The 22,510-nt window shown below is 43.8% G+C and overlaps 1 protein-coding gene across 1 annotated transcript in view; it reads right to left on the bottom strand.

The window, feature by feature from the left end:
* Nucleotides 1-22,510, bottom strand: part of LOC131925273 (sphingolipid delta(4)-desaturase DES1-like) — a 28,473-nt gene that overhangs the window by 3,006 nt on the left and 2,957 nt on the right. The gene's annotated exons all lie outside the window — the stretch shown is intronic.

Consider the following 22,510-nt stretch of genomic DNA (forward strand, 5'->3'; position numbering starts at 1 on the left):
TTTTAAAGCTATTGTGGGGTGGGCGTTGACTTCACATTTTTCTTTCTCAGCAATTTCTTTGGAGATACAGATTTTAAAAGGATAAGTCTTTATGTCTCCCAGTTTGGTCTCAAACTTGAGGGCCCTTTGTAGTTCTCCTGCCTCAGCTCCCTGAGTAGTATACAAGAGTGCATCACCATGCTCAGCAAACAAACTAACTTTGGTATGTGTGTGTTTATATCCTATGATGTTACTGAATTTGTTCTCAGTTGTGGTGTTTTGAATGAGAAGGCCTCCCATATTTCACATACTTGCATGCTTAGTCCCTAGTTGATGAACTGTTTGGAAAGATTAGGTGTGTCCTTGTTGGAGGATTTGTGTTGCTGAGGGCTTTGAGATTTGAAAAGCTCACACCAGGCACAGCCTCTCTCTCTCTCTCTCTCTCTCTCTCTCTCTCTCTCTCTCTCTCTCTCTCTCTCTCTCTCTCTCTTTCTCTCTCTCTCTCCTGCCTGCAGTTCTCAGCTGCTGCTCTAGTACAATGTCTGACTGCACACCACCATGCTTCCCACCATGATGGTAGTAGACTAGCCCTCTGAAACTGTAAGCAAGGCCCCAATTAAATGCTTTCTTTTATGAGAGTTGCCTTGGGTAACTCTCCAGTCTAACAGTGCTCACTCTTATCTGCCACACACCTTTGATCCCAGCACTTGCAAGGTGGAGGCAGGCAGATCTCTGTGAGTTCTAGGCCAGCCACATCTATAAAGTGAATTCTAGGACATCCAGGACTACACAGAGAAACCCTGTCTCAAAACAAAAAACAAAAAACCAAAAAAAATCTATGATCTCTTCTATTTCGTTTTATGAAGAAACTTAACAGAAGATTCACAAGTATGCCATCATGTCAATGTAATTTAAGCAAATATCCTGACTTTCTTGCCTAAGGTCATTCTATCTCTGTCTCCAGAAACGCACACTGAGCAGCAATTATGCCTCTTGGAAAATGGTATAATATTGGTTGAGATTCGGGTGAGACGGTTTAATGCTAAGTTTGTACAGAGACTCCCTGTTGGGACAAACATCAATTACAGCTTCTCATTTCTTTAATTTTCTGACTATTGATGAGACCATGAATCCCAGTGTTTGAGGGTTGGTTTTCTTTTCTTTTCTTTTTTTTTTTTTTTTTTTTTGGTTTTTTTTTGAGACAGGTATGGTTTTCTTAAAGTGGATATCATGTTGTTATTATTATGCAATATGTATATAAGCATAGATAAGGTTGCCATAAGCCATTTCATATCAAGTATGCAGAATTGATTTGCAAAGTGAGAGAGAGAGCATGCAAGAATCAAGTCTCCCTGCACAGGTCTCCTGGGACTCTGTGTAAATAAACTGGCCATGAACTCACAAAGCCCCACCTGGCTCTGCTTCCTGGATGCTGGGATTAAGGTGGCTCCCATCTCAGCTGGCTAGCCCAAAGTCTTTTAAGGGCTACCCTTAATACGCATCTTAAAGTTCCTCTCACCATCAGTAATTGAGTTGTTAAGCCTGATTTCAGTGGCAAAACTAAGTCATCCATGAAATAAGGAATTTCTAACTTTAGATACTAATAAAAACTAGGGCCTTGTCTTTTCATTGGAAAAATGGACATCAAGAGAAAGCAAACTGTTGTGTATAGCAGAGATCTCCGGGGGCTGGGGGTGTGCCACAGTGTAGAGCTGCTGTGTGAGACCATGGGTTTGGTCCCCAGCACTGGAGGAAGGGCTCCTCACATTCAACCCCCTCCCATTAGTGTCCTTGGTTTAAACAGAGAACAGGTTAGAAGCACGCTCTTTGCAGGCATTCTAACCCAGGTTACAGTCCTCCTCCTAGCACTGATCTCCTTCATTCTCACTGCATCTTCTAAAAGGCAGAAAAGGCAGAACACTGGAATGAGGAAAAGTTAGGCAATGTCAGAGAGAACCCAACTCAAAAGTCTGGTGGGTCATGAAGGGCAGTCTGGGGGAGAGGAGAGAATTCCCTGGGAACACTGAAGGGCCCTGTATACTCTAGAGCTGTGAGACCTGGTTAGTCTGTGTTAAAGCCCAAAACAACTGTCAGGACAAGCCAGGTATTTTTGTATTTGGCTGGTCATCTGTGTTTCAGTTTCTTCACCCTGACAACCAAAAAGGATAAGAATTGTCTATGAAATTCCCTTGGTGTCCCAGGTTTGTGGTAGAAAGACAGGAGATGTGAGCACACCAGGACCTGTCCTCTCCAACAGGCCCTGGGTCCCAGGGTAGTGCTGCCCCTCACTGGGACCTACATGCATTGTACATCATGTGTACTTGTCTCCAGGGACCCCACGATCTCCCAGGACCACTTCCTGAGCCTCACACTCCAGTGGCGGGCTATTTAGAGAAACCACTGCCCACTGGACATACTAAGAGTCCCCTAGTTAGTGGATAAGGCCTGGGATCTCTCAGTCTGGAGATCCTTAACCTGAATCAGTAGGTTGGGCTGTGCTCACGCTCAGGGACTGGCCCCTGCCTCTTCACCAAGCAAGCAGTTCATCTTGGGGATCTGTGAAGTCCCATGCATCCCCAAGCTGTGAGCACCCTGAGCCTAGCCCAGGCCTCTCCTTCTGTTGGGGGCATGAGCAGTAGCCACACACTCTGGAGCATATGCTCAAGACCTCACCCAGGATCTCTCTGCTCCTCTGTGCATGCGGTTCATCCGTGTCGACCCACTCAAAATCTTCCCGAGAAACGCGGCTCCCCATGGCTGGGCACGGACTTCTCTGGGTTCTGCACCAAGTCCAACCTCTTGGAAGCAAAGGAGGTGGAGGATGCTGCAGGCTCTGGTGTGCAGGTGCCTGTGCTAGGCTGAGTAAAGTAACAGAGGGGCAGAGCCTAGCTTGCCCCGCCCAGTCTCCCCAGTCACAGCCCTCTGGCTCCTAGCTCTGTGGCCAGACTAGGAAGAGGTGGTTAGCTATGAGGTTCTTTGGCTTGTAATCACCTGTGGGATTCAGCTCCTGCTCTCCTGCAGGTGTCCAGTGTCAGCCCCTCATTCTCAGACAAGATGAAAAAGGAAGAAAATATCTCTGAGTAGACAAGGCTGCTGCACAGAACCTCCTGGAACTGAGGATCCTGAAGGGTTGCTGCAACTTCACCAAGTCAGGAGGATCCCCACTTTAATACATGGCAGCAGCCCAAGCTGTGTATTTAGTTTCCAAAGTAAATGATCAGCAGACTGTGTGTGTCGGCTTCTGAATGTAAAACTTCTCCTGCCCAGAAGGAAAACGCAGGCTGTGTGGCGCTGAAAAGCCACTGAACAAAATGGAAACAGGATTTTTGTGAGAGGGAAAGATGACATGGAATCTGTCCTTCCAGTGCATGCATTTCTGTAACTAGCATCTCTCACAAAGGTCATGGAGATCTTCAGGAGGGGACATTTTGCTTCTAAAATAACTACCACTTCTGTGTCCAAACAATTAACTAGGACTAGGATTACAGAAGGACAGGTCACATGCTTCCTAGGAAAAGGACATACCAAACTGCACACTGCCCATGCCACACCACACACCCAGAGAACACAGAGATGCTGTCAGCCTGAGACATCCATAGGGAGTACTACCCTACACTGACCTGGGATCTTCCATAATTAAGATTCAAGGAACATAAAGAAAGGGTACCCTAAGAATTAAAGGCTGTCTAAAAGATGTATAACCAACTTCAATATCCTTATTAAGATTCAGATGCAAAGATGCATACTTTTGAAAACTGATTTGGCATTTAATTTAGATAGGTGGAGGTGTTAGGAAGTTACTGCTAAAAAGTTCACTGGAGAACTGGGCAGTAGTGGTGTATGTCTTTAATCCCAGCACTTGGGAGGCATAAGCAGGCAGATCTCAGTGAGTACAAGGCCAGCCTGGTCTACAGAGAGCTAGTTCTAGGACATTGAAGGCTACCTGGTCTTGAAAACCAAAAAGAAAAAGAAAGGAAGAAAGGAAGGAAAAAAGAAGAAGAAGAAGAAGAAGAAGAAGAAGAAGAAGAAGAAGAAGAAGAAGAAGAAGAAGAAGAAGAAGAAGAAGAAGAAGAAGTTGTTTAGTGGGGATATAGTATTATGGTTATAGTTTCTCAAAAGAGTTCTTATTCTTTAGAAGTAAGTACCAGATAAATGCCAGGAAAAAGTACGTAGTTATGCTCTACTACTGATAAGCTACAGTTCTTGGTGTATTGATATGAAATGGTCTCCAACACATATGTTAAATGTAAAGCAGTAGGTATAAAGAGAATGGTGAGTGTACACAATAAATGTACCTGCTTCCTTACATATGTAAAAAATATGCAAGACATCCAAGAAGTGACTACATTGTGCCAGAGTAAGTAGGAGAGAGGATGAGAAGGGAATATTTCCCCACTCTGTCTAACAATGACCCTCCTGTCACTTCCCCCAGGGTACTGTGATTTCAGTGTGTACCACATCACCAAGGCACCAGTAACTGTAAAGCAATTTCCCAGGAATATTTACTATTTGTTTTCTTAAAACCTGCAAAAGCTCTTTTTCAATTACTTCCAAGTCCCCTCCTCAAGGCTGTTTTCCTCGAGGGCTGGGTGAAGGTTCAGCCCACCAAGATCTCTGCACAACAATGCTCCCCACCCTGTGCAGGGGGGGAGCTTGTGAACACCCTGAGTACTCTACTTGTCCACTGCATAAGGAGTAGCAGCTTTCCCCACAACCCTGTGTCTCCAGTCAAACTTAGACTTTTCATTTGCTGTCAGCGCCCCTGATTCAGACCAAGCCTGGAGCCTGCTGGTAACATAAACTGCTGCCTGCTTAGGCCATGTTCTTCATTCCCTCTCGATATCAGAGTCTAAGTGTATGTCCTAAGCTGGCCTTTCCTGACTGCTCAAGAGCTTTTCAGACCCGATCCCCTTCTGTCACATTTAGATTTTGTAAATGTAGACTCTAGGGAAGGGTAAGGAGAAAAATGATTCAGATTATAACGTAGCTTTTTTAAAAGTAGTGTTTGACATTCTAAGAAAAGTACTTGAGCTATAGAATGATTATGAGAGGGACCCTCATTTTAGCTACATCCAGGTCTGCAGTTTCAGAACCTCTCACTGTGGCGTGAGAACCAGAAAAGTCAACTAAGAGAAGCACAGACCAAATGCTTTGGGCTTTGAAATGGCCTGAATCTCTTATCTAGCTTTCATATCTTTATTGTTCTTGGAAAGAGATTTTCAATGTGTGATTACCCAGTGTTCTGTGAAAGTCCTGGAAGTCTGCACAGTCCCTGATGGTGCTGGGTATCAGGAGAGATAAGGGTTTTCCTCCACACGAACTTCCCCCTTCCCATTCTCTAATTAGTTAGCTAATTTGTTCTGTTTTCTGTATTTGAGACACTGTCCCTCTGTAGTTCATGCTGCTCTCCCATCTGAGATGCTCATTCTCAGCCTAGGATTGCAGGTATATGCAAACACATCCAGCTACCATTTAATTTTTGAACAGGCATTTGAATAATCATTCAGCTGTGCTCTTCGAATGACTTGAAAAGATTTGGGCCTGTGAGATGCTATGTCAATGTTAATTCACAAAAGAAAAATTGTAGTAAGCCTTCCTCACTCAAAACAAACTTTGATCATAACATCTACTTCTGGATATCAAGTGGGCAGCACTACACCCTGTCAGTAAGTTTTTGCCTATAAATATCTGATTATTTTGCTGTTGTTGTTACTGTTGTGCTTTTGGATTAGTAACGACCACATGCATTTGCAGTTAAAACTGTCCCACATGTGGCTGTAACTAGAGCAGGACTGACATGAGGCTAGCACTCCACCTCACCCTCTGTCCTCTGCCCTTCAGGCCTCCCTCGGATTTGCTGTTCCTGCCCAGTATTAGAGGCCTTTGTGCCATTTAGAGCTGGCATCTTTAGTCCTACAGGCTCTGCGGTCTCAGAGTCTACGCCCCCCGGCTGCCTCTCCTGGTGTCCCTTTTCTTGCAGTACACAGCCTTCCCAGGGCTCTGGGCCTCCCTCTTTCATAGGGATGACCTCCATCAGCCGAGATGCTTACTCATTCCTGTGGGGTTCTGTGAGATTCTGTGGGTTTGTCCTCACATCTCTGGTTTGGATACCTCAGTTCCCAGTTGCCAATCTACTGCTTAGGTGACATGTCACAAGCAGGGCCACCCTGAGATGCTGGGCTGTCTGGTTATCCCATGAAAGCCAGATGGTTCCTCATGCTTTCTTTTTCCTTCTCAACTCAGCTCAAGAACAAAAGTGGACTGTAGGGGAACTTATATCATGACCTCAACAGAAACAGGGAAAAGTGTAATAAGACCAATTTAGCAACAGTTTTGAAGACAATCCAACGGAACCTACTAGTCAGAATAGAAGATAAGTAAGTGGGAAATTAGCGAACAAAATCACTTCACTCTGTGCTTTTGTAGAGCAGCAGCAACTGTTTCAAAGTACAATTAAATTGAACAAAAACAACTATGAGAACATAAAAATGCATCTGGAAACACCTAACCAAAGATATCAAGGTCTTTAAGATCAAATGTCAACCATCTGGTGGGAGGTATACAGGGGAGTGAACCAGGACTTGTGGGTGACAAGCACACACCGCCACCCAGCACCAAAATCCATCCAATAACATAAGCTCTTTATTGAAAGACACTAAGGACTTGAATGCATCATGCAATAGACCACACTAGTAGACTGGGAGGCTAAATTCCATAAAAATATAAGTTCTCCCATTCAGCTAGTTGAACTACAGATTCAAATTGATTCTAACCAAACTTGCAAATAGAATTTTGTTGGAAATTGATCAGATGCTCTTTAAATTTACGTGGAAGAGTAACATCAAGATGAAGACACACCAAGATAACTGCAAAAGAAGGAAAGTGACTTTGCCAGAGATTGTAAATTCTTATACAGCTCTAATAGGTCATTTATAGAATATCATGGCTACTTCTGGATGCAGTAACAAATTACCATAGACTTGGTGGGTTACCAAAAATGTAAACATGTCCCTATAACTCACGGGCAGGCCAGTGTACAACCTTGGCACAGGCATCTTCACTGTCTGGTAAGCTCTCTCTTCCTAATTCAAGAGAACCTCTTTCCACAGTGTCCTCATGGTAGAAGTAGAAGGAAGCTCCCATGTGTCTCTTTTATAAGGGCTTTAACCCTGTGTATGAGATCCCTACTCTCACTTCTCCAGGGCCCTGCCTAGAAATACCATAACACTGATATGTAACCGATGGATTTTAGAGTAGACACTTACTCTGTAGGAGACAGAATATATATTATTAACATATGAAGAAAGGTCATAATAATGGGGCAGAATAGAGGTTCCAGAAAGAAATGCTATGAGTATGAGTACCTTAAGATGAGTGAGGAAGAAAGAGTTTTAAGTGAGATGAACCCACTCCACTGGACACTGACATGGTTCAGGTGGATTATGGCTAAAATGTGGAGGCTGAAACTAAGTTATGTTTAAACTTAGGAGACATATAATTTATTACATTTAGGGAGGATTTATTAAAGACAAAAAGCATAAACCATCACGGAAACACATTGGTCACTAAGAGTATAGGTCAGTGGTCAGAGGAATGTTTAGTTTGAGTCCTGAGGCCCAGCCCTGGAACCACAGACCAAGAGTGGAAAAGAGACCAGTTAAGATCTGTTTATCACAAGACAAGAGTGGAAAGTCAAGCCAAGAGAAAGGGACTGCAGTGCAAATGGTCAAGAAAGGATTCTGATGTAAATGCAAGGAGGACTCTGAGGACACTCAGTGGGGAGGGAGGGGAGACAGGAAATAAAGGACTTATCAGCAGAGGAAGCACTGTGGCCTCTCAGTCAGGGTCTAATGAGGAGGAACACACACTTTCACGTCTTGGTAACAAAGGGTTCTATCGTGATAGACTGGTTACAGAGACAGTGCAAAGTTCAGGGTAACGTGGACAAGGAAGACACTGTCCCTCAGTTGGAAGGCCTCCTCCTCAGGCAGGAGACAGCAGGACCTCAGCACCCCATCCCCAGTGACAGCAGAGCCACCCAGGGCCTGTCCTGGAGCCCAAACTATAGCAAGTGGGACCTGAAGCAAAGAAAAGAAGGGACAGATCCTTGACTTATCCTTCTACCTTTCCTCCTGTCTCTCACTAGGCAAACAGCCAGAATCCAGCTGTTGTGGAGCCTTAGAAGCAGCCTGCAGGGTATAAATACTCAAAGGGATGAGTCTGGGAGTAAACAGGTATGAGCTTATGTAAACTGCCCAGCTTGATGTGAAAAATGTCCCCCACACCCCATTCTCAGAGGCATGTGGACAGAAGCCACAGTAGGATACAATTTCAGAAACTCTGACTGCCAGAGTGAAGGTATAGGCAGATCTGTGTATCTACTCTATAGTGAATCGATCATAAAACAATCTATGAGATCATGATAACAATTTAACATCTCTAGAAACTGTCTCATCAACATTCTCCCAAGAAAATCTGAATATCTCTAAGGAGATGTGTTCTGGTGTTTGAGCCATGCATGGCAGGCCGTTTTTCTTCTTCCCAGCTCAGCATAACAGAGGCATCCCAGACAGTCTCTGGCCTCAGTTCCCAGGCTGGGATTACAGTGCCTCCATGGAGGGCAGGAGGCCAGCATTTCTCATTCCCTTCTACTTCTGCATGTTGCAAAGACAGGAGAGTGATGTTGAAGTCAAGGGCTACACTCACACTGCCACCCTTGACTCAATGGAGTCTCTGACAAAGAGGCCTGCGTGCAGATGGATGCAAGGCGCTGCCCTCACCTTTAGGGAATGTGACTCCAGACTGTTTGAAAGAGAAACAGGTCATAAGAACAGAGCTCCAAAGCTTTCTCCAAGGAATGGAAGTTGGTTAGGACAGAACATGAGGAAATTCAAGGCTTAGAGTACACACAAAAACAAGACATTTGGTAGTGGGCAGCTAAGAGGAGGCTTAAGTCCAGCAAGCTTAAATCATGTTCCATTAGGTTACCAGAAACCAGTGAAAGAGACAGGGAGGAAGCATTCAGGGGTCACAACACATCTTAACAACTGGATTCACTATCCTCCCCTACATCCCACTGTTATCTCATTGATAAGAGTCAGCACTTGGAGGCCCTGGATTCCATCCTTAGCAGCAACAGGAAAGCCCCAGATGTTAAAAGTCTCCTGTGGGTGGACACGTTTGGGTGTGCCACCACAAGGCACTAGAGACAGCTCCCTCTGTGAGTTGCTTCCACAGTCAGTTCCCCTTACTTCCTGGCAATCTAAAGTTGGCTCCACAACCAAGATTCAAGGGCAAAGAGAGATTGTGTCACACCCAATAGGTCAGATGGCATGGGAAGATTGGGACCTGTCTGGTCCTCCTACCCTGGAGGGCTAAGTGCAGTGGAAAAGAAACAAGAACTCAGGGCCACCGTGATCTATTCTAGACACAACCATGGGACAGATAGGTGGCAGTGACCAGCAAGTGTTGGAACAGATACTAACGAGTTTACAAATTGTCTCACTGGGGGAAAAACACGACAATATTAAACGTGTTTTACGGTTGATCAGCCACTTATTGTCTTAGAAACTGGCAGATGGACTCTCTGTAGGATCTTGATTCCCTTTGCAGTCCCCAGAGTATTCTTTATTCGTAGGTTGCTTCCTCTGTCTTCTAAGGTCATTTCCCCTCTCATGCAGGCCAGGTCTTTTAAGCATGTAGTTTAGGCTCATTTTCCTTTGTATAATCCAATCATAAATCACACCAAAGCCAGCTGTCTTGCCACCACCAAATGGGTTCAGAATCCAGTTATAAAAATGACATCTGCTGTGGTTTTGTACATTTTGCCTAATTTTTCCCAGAATTTCTCTCTTGGGTGCTGTTTTCTTCCCAAAGTGTCTTAGTCAGGGTTTTTATTGCTGTGGTGAACACAAGGACCTAAAAGGAAGTTGGGAAGAAAAGGGTTAATTTGGTTTACACTTCCAGATTGCTGTTCATCACCAAAGGAAGTCAGCACAGGAACTCAAACAGGGCAGGAACCTGGAGGCAGGAGCTGATGCAGAGGCAGGAGCTGATGCAGAGGCCATGGGGAGGTGCTGCTTACTGACTTGCTTTCCATGGTTTGCTCAGCCTGCTTTCTTATAGAACCCAGGACCACTAGCCCAGGGATGGCACCATAAACCATGGTTTGCACCCTCTGCCATTGAGCACTGATTTTGAAAATGCCTTACAGCTGGATCTCAAGGAAGGATTTTCCCAGCTGAGGCTCCTTCCTCTCTGATGACTCTAACTTGTGTCAAGTTGACACACAAAACCAGCTGGAACACAGGGTAAAGAGCATCAACTACTGTTTGTTTCCTCTGAAGTAGACTGGTCATGAACTTCCTGCTCAGAATAATTCCTGCATCATTCACGGTGTCTGCAATCCTCAAGCAGCCAAAGATGTAAAAATAACAATATTAAATATTGATGAGGACTGAAGAGAATTAATTGCCCATATATTCTTAGGAGGCCGGAAAATGTTATCATCATTATGGAAAACAGTTTGGCAGTGTTATTAAGTTAACCATACGTTTGCCAGAAGACTGACAGCCATTCTATTCTTTGCTATTTTCCCTGGAGCAATTAATACCTCCTCAAATAGGAATTAGTATGTCATTCTGCAACTTTATTCACATCCAAAGCTAGAAATGATTTGGTCATCCATAGCTGACAGGCTAAAGAAATTCTGGTATAATTTATCTATATGATATACTGCCACTTCAGCAATGTGTTTTTTGGTGTGATGGGTAAAGAAACTCCATTTGATGCCATACATCCATCTTGGTACCCACTAGCCATTTGTCTCTGACTCTAGTCCCTGGAAGGTAAGTTCTCAGTAACCCGGACTCAGTGAGCCCCACACAAAAACATAAAGCCGTGTCCATCTACTTGTTATGAAATGACTAACTGCTTCTTTGGCTTCTGTAACTTGCTTACATAGATACCCAAAGATTGTTTTGGGTCATCTAACTTGGCAGAAGAGATAATCTATTGCCTGCTTGCATAGACAGTGAAGTTCTTCTTGTGTCTTTTGCTTTTAAAAACCCTTCTCTACACTCCTCCTTCACCACATGCCTGAGATTGGGCTTTAAGGCTGTCGTCCTGCTAGCAGCAAATCAATAAACCCTTTAATTATGACTGGATTGAATCTGTGGTCTTCTCCCAGGGATCACAAACTCCATGACATTAGAATCTCAAAATGATACTGGGGAAATCAGAGTCCCCTGTTGGGGTTCTAAGCTTGATTAATGAAGGAATTTAAGTATGCATACAGAAAAGCTCAATGACAGTATTTTTAGAGTTTAAAAGAAAAATATTTTAGTGTAGTCAAGCTGTAAATCTCAGCAGCTGCTCCGAGAATAGGAGAGGGAAGGGGAAAGCCCTCTGCTTCAGGTAAGCCAGCATGGAGAGTTGTCACATGGTAGCAGATATCCACATGGTGGGGAGAGGAGGCCTTGGAGAAAGTATAATGAATCCAAAGATCAGGAAAAGCATAGATTCTCTCTAGCATTAAACATAAAGAGGAGGCCGGGTGGTGGTGACACACGCTTTTAATTCCAGCACTCCGGCAGCAGAGCCAGGGGGATCTCTGTGAGTTCGAGGGCAGCCTGGTCTACAGAGCGAGATCCAGGACAGGCACCAAAACTACACAGAGAAACCTTGTCTCGGGGGGGGGGGGGGGGGGGGGGGGGGAGAGAGAGAGAGAGAGAGAGAGAGAGAGAGAGAGAGAGAGAGAGAAAGAAAGAAAGAAAGAAAGAAAGAAAGAAAGAAAGAAAGAAAGAAAAGGGGAAAGTTTTACTTGTCTGAGTTAGGATGTTAGTTACTATTAAGCGGCGCTGTTTACCATGTGAGAAAAGCCATGAGGCACAACAAAACCCACTAGAAGAGTTTATTAGGGGAAAGAGAACAGGGGGCAGAGCTTAGGCCCATGAGAAATGGTGCAGGGAGAGAGAGGAAGAAGAGGAGGGAGAAGGAGCCTGTGACCCACTTTTTATGGATTCCCCCCACCCAACACCCATGTGTGTGCATATGCATGCAAATTACGTGATCACTAAACTTACGGATTATGTAGGACCTAAAGCCCTGGAATGACTAACATCTTGCCTGGCTACTGAATAGCACAATGTGTGGTCATGTAGCCAGGGGAATGGCCAGGAATTCCAACATAAGATCCAAAAAAGTGAGCAGACCCTGCTTGTACTGATGAGTTTTATGTCAACTTGTGTGGGGTGTTTACCCAACCACCCCCACAGTTCCCCAGAGTTTTCTTGAGTGCGAGCAGCAGGAAATATTAGATAGAAGGATTTATTGCGGAGAATATCGTGGAGATAAACAGATAGAAAATAAAGGATAGCCTCGAGAGGGCCTGGAACCTATTCCAACGGGCCCCGACTGTCTCTGCCCCAGGGTTTTTATAGAGACGCCAAGGGGTGGAGCAAAAGACCTCCTCCCCCAGCACAGCCAAGTGCAGACCATCTCAGACACCTGCACTCAGGCCCGTGGTCTAATCATCCTCTATGAGGACCTGCTGGGTAAAGCCACGAGGAACCCGAGAACGGGCTCCCACAAACTTGACACAAGCTGAAGTCATCTGAGAAGAGGGAACCTCAATTGAGAAAACACCTCTATAAGAATGATCTGTGGAGCATTTCCTTAATTGGTGACTGATGGGGAGGGTTCAGACTTTTGTGGGTGTTGCCATCCTTGGGCTGGGGGTTCTGGGTTCTAAGAAAGTAGGCTGGGCAAACCATGAGGTGCAAGCCAGTAAGCAACACCCCTCCATGTCCTCTGCATCAGCTCCTGCCTCCAGGATCCTGCCCTGTTTCAGTTCCTGTGCTGACTTCCTTGGATAACAAACAGCGATGTGAAAGTATAAGCCAAGGAAAGCCTCTTCTTCCCAAGTTGCTTTGGTCATGGTGTTTCATCACAGCAATAACAACTCTAATTGAGACACTACCGAACCTCATGGCTTCTTGGTGTATGGAGCTGGGTTAAGCAGAGGGAATTCTGGGAAGGAAAGATACAGTATCTCTTTAGAAGAATAATAATTCTACTTTTCTTCTTAGCACGACTTAAGATAAACCCACCTTCTTAGGGTAGACCCTTGGCCAGGTCATTGACATGCCCCAACTGGAACATTAGGTTTCCAACCAGGCCAGAGATTCTATTCTATTGACCAGAAGTTTTCTCTTAATGGGCCTTTATTACTCTAACAAAACTATTAGGTAGAAGAAAATGAGACTTAAAATGGTAAAGCCTATTCGGCTCCTTTTGCATAAGAGTGTAGAAAAACAAGTCTTGTCTATAGTGATAGGAAAACATTTCCATGGTCATATGAGGCCAGAGTGCCTCTGGGATCAATGAAGAATACAAAGTGAACTTATTGAGTAGTGACAACATTCTATATCCTAACATGGTGATGCTGTGATGTGACAGGGTATAATCTATGTGTCAAGTTTAAAGATTCAGATGGTTAAAACAAAATAAAAAAAACCCCTTCATTTCCAGGTGTATCCCACACTCATGTTATAAGGTAACACACATCAGTTTTCCTTTCCTCCTTTCTTCCCTTTTCTTCCCTTTCCCTTTTCCCCTTCCCCCTCTTCCTTTCCTTCTTTTTTTCATTTATTTTATTGAAAAAAGATCTCATGTATCCTGGGCTGGCCTTCAACCTCTAATCTCCCTGCCTCCACATCCTCAGAGTTGGGATACAGGTGTATGCCATCACACCAGGCTTTACTTATCCAGTCTTTAAATGCTTTATTTCCTCCCTACCTCTTTTCATCATCCACACTGACAGCCAAGGACCTGATTCAGTGGAAGCAAAGGCATCCTACTCTAGAGAGAAATAGAATTTGTGAGATTTTTTTTGTCACTCGCTGACCTAGTCCATTTGGATTATGCTAACACATTACTACAGTACAGGTGGCTTTGAAGTAACAGATTTTCAGTTCTGGCAGCTGGCAAGCCCAGGTCCAGACAATGGTAGGCTTGGCTGGTGAGGGCTGCTTCCTGCCTCAGAGGCTGCTGCCCTCTCACCATGGTTTCCAGATACAGGGAGGGGCTTTGTGAGTTCTCCTCTATAATGGCATGGATAGCTATCACCCCACAGAAGTTCCACCTCCTAGTATCTGAGTTTGAGGACTGGACCTCAACCTAATGAGCTGTGGGGGAAACATTCGTTCAGTTTACAGTACATTAGCTCATTTTATAATAGAAAACAATCCCCATGATTCAAAACCATATTTGGTATAGGTGGTGGCAAGTGTAGCTCATTTGGAGAGTGCTACTTAGGATGTAGGTGCCCTGGGCTCCATTTACAGAGCAGAAAGAAGAAACTCAAAGGTATGTGAGGAGAAGGGAATATCCACTACCAATAGCATCCAACCTGTCCTGTCCTAGCTGCTAACCCTAGGGCAGTGGTTCTCAGCCTGTGGGGTGTGACCCCTCTGAGGGTCTCAGATCAGATATCCTTTATATCAGATGTTTACTTTACAGTTCATAAGAGTAGCAATTAGTTATGAAGTAGCAAAGAAAATAATTTTATGGTTGGGGTCACCAGACATGAGCTGTATTAAAGGGTCGCAGCATTAGGAAGGTTGAGAACCACTACTCTAGAGTTATAAAAACATGTTTCCACCAAGGTTTATTTATGACTGTTTATGCCATATTTGTAACACTCAAATATAGACATCACAAGCACCTGTTACTATGTGGCAGGAGAAACAGAATCTAGTGTAGGATACCATAGGACAGAATACAGTTTGGTTTTTCTCTGCATAATACTAAAATGAGGAATTCTGTGTATTTGCACTGACCAGATATTGGCTGGCACACTGGATGCTAATAAAAAGATGTAGAAAAAAAGCCGGGCGTTGGTGGCGCACGCCTTTAATCCCAGCACTCGGGAGGCAGAGCCAGGCGGATCTCTGTGAGTTCGAGGCCAGCCTGGGCTACCAAGTGAGTTCCAGGAAAAGGTGCAAAGCTATACAGAGAAACCCTGTCTCGAAAAACCAAAAACAAACAAACAAACAAAAGATGTAGAAAAAAAAAGTAAGGCCTGTACAGGAACCAATAGCTGTGCAATTACCATCTTCTTCATTAATGTTAAAATAAACGCATTTACCTAGACGCCAAGAAACAGACAAAAGAGCAAATGCACAAAATCTACTTGTGTCACAATATTGTTCCTGTTTCCTATGCACTGGTTTTTTTTGAGACAAATAAGTGATGTGGAATGTTTTGCTCAATTTTCTTCTTATACAAGAAGCATGGGCACCTTAATGGCATATTTTAGATATAAAATAATGTAAAAATTTAAATGTAATTTGATCCCATATTTTGAAGCAATGTGTACCGTTAAGAAGGCTGTTGTCAGAACTTGTAGTTCTTAAAGGTATTTTAATGATAGAGAAGGAAGTGTCTGAAAGTCTGGAATGGCGGCCACTGTGCTTCTTTGAAAGGAAAGGACAGTGGGACTAAGAGGACTTGGAGCCAGGAGAGTGAATAGAGGCCTCTGTGGGTGGCCCCTGGCTTGGATTAGACCCACACCAAATACCTGTCATCTAAACATTGAGACAAGATGTTTAGGAACAGCTGCACTGAGTGCTGATGTGAATCACATTAACATTACTTTCAATCTCAGGCACTTTTAACATTTTTTCTTTAATCAAATTTAATTATTTTTATTTTCCTGCATTTCATTGAGAAGTAATTTGTATTTGACATTTGTTTTATACAAATTGTTTTAGATGTGATAAGACTAAACTTGGACAAAATGTACATCTGAATCTAAACTTTATTAACTAAGAAGACTGAAAGGAATTTTCTCCCGGTGCAGTAAAACCTCAATCAAGAAAAATCACTCCATTTTCATCACGTCTGGCTCTGAAGTTGCATCATGGTGTCCAGCATGAAGGTACAATATGGCAAATGAACCTAGCTTTCAGAGTCTCTGATTAAGATCCACCTAAGCACACAGCTCTAGGCTTTAAGTACACTTACAACAAGCTTGGTAAAACTGAACTGAGCTCAAGATTCAGCACTTCATGTGTTTTCTTAATTCTTGACCTCTGTTTTGGAAAAAGCCATACTGTTTTTGGTATATTGCCATCTGATCCCTCTTTCACACTATGTAGGGTAAACTGTGTCTATGTTTGCCCCATAATATGTCTGCTAACCAAAATTTGCAGGATGTCTCAAGAAAAACAATTTTTAATGCAAACGACAAATGTTTACAAAAAAATATAGGAAGTAAGATTTCTTGCAAAGTAGAGGTCCTAGAAAACTGAGCATAGAGATGGTACATGTAAAATGTCACCAATAAGAGTAATCTATGTTAATAACCCAAAGACAGGACATTTCAAAGTTACTAGGTACTAGTAACTTCCAAGCCCTTTATGGAATCCTTTTGTCAGGATACATCATGGAGCCTAATGACCTGTGTGTCCATCCCCAGGGCTTCTTTATCTTATCTGAATTCATCTTCACTTCAGTGAATAATAAACCATGGGTATTTTCTGTGTTTTCATGCTGGGGCTAATCCAGGACCTTGTCCATGCTGAACATGTGCTCTGCCACTAAGCTGCATCTCCAGGTCAGTCACACTGGTGTTTATGTGCTGTGTTGAATAGAAATCTTTTCACTCCTATAGGGACAGCAAATGTTGATGACCTCTCCCTGTAACAAGAATCTTAAAAGGACTTATAATAATAATAAAAAGGAAAACCCAGAGCCAGATATTGGTAAAGCTGAAAGATCAGAGAAACACAACAAGCCAGCCATGTTCTTGCCTCTACAAAAACCTCAGCCTCAAGAGCCAGTGTTCCTGTTTTCTCCCGCCTTATATATCCTTCTGTGTCCTGCCACATTGCTTCCCGCCTTATATATCCTTCTGTGTCCTGCCACATTGCTTCCCGCCTTATATATCCTTCTGTGTCCTGCCACATTGCTTCCCGCCTTATATATCCTTCTGTGTCCTGCCACATTGCTTCCTGCCTTATATATCCTTCTGTGTCCTGCCACATTGCTTCCTGCCTTATATATCCTTCTGTGTCCTGCCACATTGCTTCCTGCCTTATATATCCTTCTGTGTCCTGCCACATTGCTTCCTGGGACTAAAGGCGTGTGTCCTGCCCAAGCAAAGTCATGAGATCTCAAGTTCTGGGATTAAAGGTGTGTGTCACCACACCTGGCTCTGTTCCCAGTGTGGCCTTGAACTCACAGAGATCAGACAGATCTCTGCCTCCCAAGTGATAGGATTAAAGACGTGTGCCACCACTGTCTGACTTCTATGTCTAATCTAGTGGCTGGCTTTTTCCTCTGATTCCCAGATAAGCTTTATTGGGCTGCACAATATATTAGCACATCTCCCCTATCTCTTTCACACAAGAGAATAAACCCAGGGCCTTGTGCATGCCAAGTACACACTCTACCACTGAACTACACCTCTAGCCCAATACATTGATTTCTGTGTTACAAAGGGAGCAATACTTGGAGCAGAGATTATTTATATATTTATGGCTGTTATTCAGTTGGGTGAAATGTGAAAATTTAAAAGAATTTAGGAAACATTTTTCAATACAAACACTAAAAACAACAAAAACCATCTTGGCCTTCCTATTCTATCTCTCACGAATTATAGTCTTGGCAGACAGTTTTTATCTAGTTCATTACAATATCTCTATAAGAATTTGTTACATTTTTTTTTACTTAGTGTGTGTGTACCATGGTGTGCATGCAGAGGTCAAGAGGACAACTTGCAGGAATTGGTTTCTCCTTTCCCCATGTCTGTGTCCCAGGAATCATTTCATGTTGAGGGGTGTGGTGGCTATCCCCATTACAATATCTCTGACAAGATAGCAAACACATGTTGAACACTCTTTCTTGAGTATGAATTCTTTTTTGGGTTTTTTTTTTGGTTTTTTTTTTTTTTTTTTTTTGGTTTTTCGAGACAAGGTTTCTCTGTGTAGCTTTGCACCTTTCCTGGAACTAACTTGGTAGCCCAGGCTGGCCTCGAACTCACAGAGATCCGCCTGGCTCTGCCTCCCGAGTGCTGGGATTAAAGGTGTGTGCCACCACCGCCCGGCTGAGTATGAATTCTTAACAGTCATCTCAAAAGAAGAGTAAGACACCCACTGTGTATTATTTAATTAGGTAAAATTAAATATAAATGTTTAACTGTGATTCACAGGAATGATACATACTCACACTGATAATTGCACAGAAGCTAATTAGACACAACAGTTTGTAAATATTCATTTACAGAGGTAGAGAATTCAGACAATCTCTGTGTGTGTGTGTGTGTGTGTGTGTGTGTGTGTGTATGTGTGTGTGTGTGTGTGTGTGTGTGTGTGTGTGTGTGTGTGGTGTGTGCATGCATGTCTTCTTCAGTTGTTGCACACCTTATTTTTTGAGACAGGGCCTCACCCTGCACCCTGAGATCACTCATTAGACTAGACTGATCAGGCAATGGCTCCAGGGATCCCCCGTCTTGCCTCCCCAGGCTGGGATTACAGGTGCCCATCACCGAGAGAGTTTTTATTTTTTATTCTTTAAATGTGGATTCTAGGGATGGAACTCGGGTCCTCATGCCTGTGCAGCAAGAATTTCACCAACTGTGCATCACCTCAGGCCACTCCTCAGACAGAACAGAAAGATCATTTCATAATTTTAATACTTGCAGGTTTACACTGGTGGGCAGTGTTGATGCGTGCCTGTAATTCCAGCAGTCTGGAGGCTGTGGCAAGAAGACCTCAAGGTTAAGGCCAATGTCAGTAACAGAACATTCCAGGCCAGACAGGGGTGCATAACAAGACTTTGTCTCTGAATGAAGAGAAGAACACTGAAAAATGAAAGTGTACAAGGACATAGGCTGTTCTGGGTAAGCCATTCTGTTTTCTGTTTCTCTGACAAAGCAGATAGGGACCAGGAATCACATACTTCAAAAATTTCAATTTAATGGTTGTGAGGAGGGAGTGTACCTCTGAATGAATGATATGAGCATAGCCATGTCAAGGACCCCAGTGCCTAAGACCCAAGGACATGCAAGGCCTTCCCTGACCCAGTTATGTGCTGACAGTGTCAACCCTGCATCCTCCTCCTGGGTGACTGTGCTGAGACTGCTCTCTACCGAGACCCTGTTAAGGTTAGGCAGCTTGCCTTCTTGATCAGCAGTCTACAGTGAGCACAGAGTCTCCAGGCTGCTGGTGCGTCTCTGTCTAGACACTCAAGCTTCCCAAACCCCACTTCTCTGCACATGTGTGTGTCATTTCTTCATTCTGTGTCACCCGGGCAGTCAGTCACAAAGCCATGTAAGTTGCAGCAAATGGTGACAGTCGTTTTCATAACAGCTAGGATACCTGCAGAGCTAGCTAAACGATGGATTCTCCTCTCTGGCACTCTCCAGAATTATAAAAATCAACAGACTGTTAGAGTTGTTCCGTGGAACAAAATTGTAAGCACTCCAAATGTCTCAGCTAAGCCCTCTTACACTTGTTAACTTAGAAATCTTAACTAACACATAGGTGTGAATGAGATGTTGTGCACAAAAGTACTTGGTAAAGACCAAGTTAGCAAGTAAAAGCTCCTTTATTTGGTGCTAGAAGATGCTTTTTTATTGTTTCTATTTTTCAAGATAGGATTTCACTGTGTAACAGCCTTGGCTGCCCTGGAACTTGCTCTGTAGACCAGGGTGGTCTCAAACGCTGTAGATTACCTGCCTCTGCCTCCCAAGTGCTGGGATGAGAGGTATGCCCCTGCTTCCAGTGACTTGAGGCTAAAGGATTTGCAGAATGGTTTGCCTAGAAAGAAAATACCAGTGCTGCCCAGGAGGTGGTGCTCAGAAGTCAGGGAGGTCCTGGAAGGATGGAGGGTTGGAGCCCTGGGGAAAGTTCCACCCAGCATCAGGATTGATTTCCTGCCCACAACCACACCATAACCCCTTCCTGACTGGTAAAAGTTTCTCACATACTTGAGCTATGGTCTGAACATGGAAACTGAGATACCAAAGTCCCCTCTATTTCCCTCAGGCAGACGTTAAGTAATCCACTAATTTCTGTCTCCACAGTTTTCAGTAGAGCAGCATGTAGTGTGTTCTTAGCTTTCCCAGCACAGGGAGTCCACATGAAGTTAAGTATGACAGGCCTGTTCCTCTGCAGTGATGAGAGGACACCCCAGGATGGGGGAGGAGAAGTCTCTGTGACCTGGTGTCAGAAAGGATGAAAAGTGCTTTGGGTTTTGTCAGCTGTAGGGAGGGCTGAACATGGCCTGGTTCTGAGGTGTTGCCAGATAGTGAGTGAGAGTCTGGATTTGTGGTCCCGAAGGAGCTTTGGGAGGCCCAGCAGAGAGCAGCAGGGCCTGGGTGGTGTGTGGGGAGGACACAGGGCTGCTCCTAAATTCCAAAATTAGAGGTTTTGTCTTTGTTTTGTTGTTGTTTGTTTGTTGTTGGTTTTTCAATACAGGGTTTGTCTGTATAGCCTTGGGGCTGTCCTGAACTGGCTCAGTAGGCCAGGCTGTCCTCAAACTGAAAGATCCAACTGCCCCTCCACCCAGGTGCTGGGATTAAAGGCATGTACCACCACTGCACAGCTTCCAATCTACTTTATTTCAAAATTTAATGTCTTCTATGGAACAACTAGTTTTTCAGTTAAAGAATACCTATTTATCATTTCATCTCTCATGGTATATTTTTGCCATAGAAATTTAGCACTTCCCAAGTTTGCAAAATTTTATATTTCAATCTTCGTTATAAATATGGAAGTTTTTTATTTCAGATATCAGTGTACTTTCCATTTTCCTTTTATACTAACATTCAAAAGACCATCTAGGCTTGGGGATTAGTTTCAGTCCCACTACAGATTCTAAAGTCTATGACTACTCAAATCCCATCAGTAAAATGCAGCATTACTTGTATACAATGTATACCTATCCATTCTTTCTCTGAAGTAAGTGCTAGATGATACCCGTTCCCTCTCACAGTGCACACATGTGTGTGAATAGTTCATACTGCTACATAACAGTTGTTGTGCTGCAACTGATACAGAATGATGTATCTTACACAGGGAAAGTCCGTGCATGTCCAGTCCAGATGTAATTCGTTGTCTCTAGAATAAGTTTTGATCTTCAGTTGTTTGGTCTTCAGTTTGATCTTTGGAAGAGGACTCTGAGGAAAAGAAAGTAGTGGGAGGTTTTGTAGTTGATGTGAGGTAGGTTGTAGTTGTTTTTTTTCCCATGAGATGGTCTACTGTAGTCTTGGTTGTTGAAAGGGCAGGACTTTTCCTCCTGGTGAGGCGGCTCACGTGGGTAAAAGTACTCACCACACAAACTTACTCACCTGAGTTCAATCCTTGGACATATCACAAGGTGGAAAGAGAGAAACAACCTCAGAGTTGCCCTCTGACCTTCTTCACCTGAGCACTGTGCCATGCACACACCCCACTCAAGCACACACCACCACAACAATAAATAAATGATAAAAATTTAAAAAGACATGACATTTCTCTTCTCAGGGGACTAGCATGTTCACTTATGAAAATGAATTGGCCATATATTCTTGGTCTCTTTTAGTCCCTTTGTAGTTCTGCAAAACATTTGCCAGCGTCAAATCCCTTTCCTCAGGAGGGCCTGTTGGGATTTGGATAGCAGCCCGTGGAATCTGTGTGTCAATTGGTAGGACTTATGGTGTATGAATTAGTGGTGTGACTTGATTCCATTATCTTCTTTATAAAATCCTCTTATTATTTTGTGTGTATGGGTATGTTGATGGTGTGTAGGTGTACCACATGATGGAGTGCCTGTGGAGGCCAGAAGAGGGCATCAGATACCCTGGAACTGAAGATACAAACAATTGTGAGCAGCCATGTGTGTAGGGAATGGAACCTGGGTCCTCTGGAATAGCAGCTAGTGCTCAGAGCCACTGCATGGATATGGTGTCCACACAGCAATCCAGGAGGTCCTCCTGCATCCTTAGCACTGAAACCTGCATGTGGCATCCCACACTGACAGTCAGGACTTCTGGCTAGTGAGATCAGAGTCACCTCCCCTTCCCAAGGACTAAGGAAAGTGTTAGGGTCCTAGAGAAGTCCCACAAAAGACCATCATATACGTATGCAATCAACAAGAGCATTTATTATCTTGACTGTAAAGGTACCAGCATACTGGGGCCCCACATCTGACACAAAGGCAAAATGGTGACCCCAAGGGAAGATTGCAGGTTCTTTTATACACAGCTAAAGGAATTCTAAAGGTAGTGAGGTCATTCTATCTAGGATTGGCTTATGCCAGTGGCAATCATATTAGTACATTCCTGGTTGGCTAAGGCTATGGTTTTTCCATTTTTGGACAAGCCTGGACAAGTCCCAGGCTCTGTCCTTATTTTGCTTATTCCCTTGAGCTACTGTGGGGCTGATTCAGGCCTGGAATGTGCAGTTCCCCTCTCCATGCTGTCCGGGGTGTTTGTGATTGATTGCCCTTTGTATGTGGCTTCCTCAGAAATACCTATTCAGTTTCA

The sequence above is a fragment of the Peromyscus eremicus genome, chromosome 15 (assembly GCF_949786415.1).
Source record: "Peromyscus eremicus chromosome 15, PerEre_H2_v1, whole genome shotgun sequence".
Lineage (NCBI taxonomy): Eukaryota > Metazoa > Chordata > Mammalia > Rodentia > Cricetidae > Peromyscus > Peromyscus eremicus.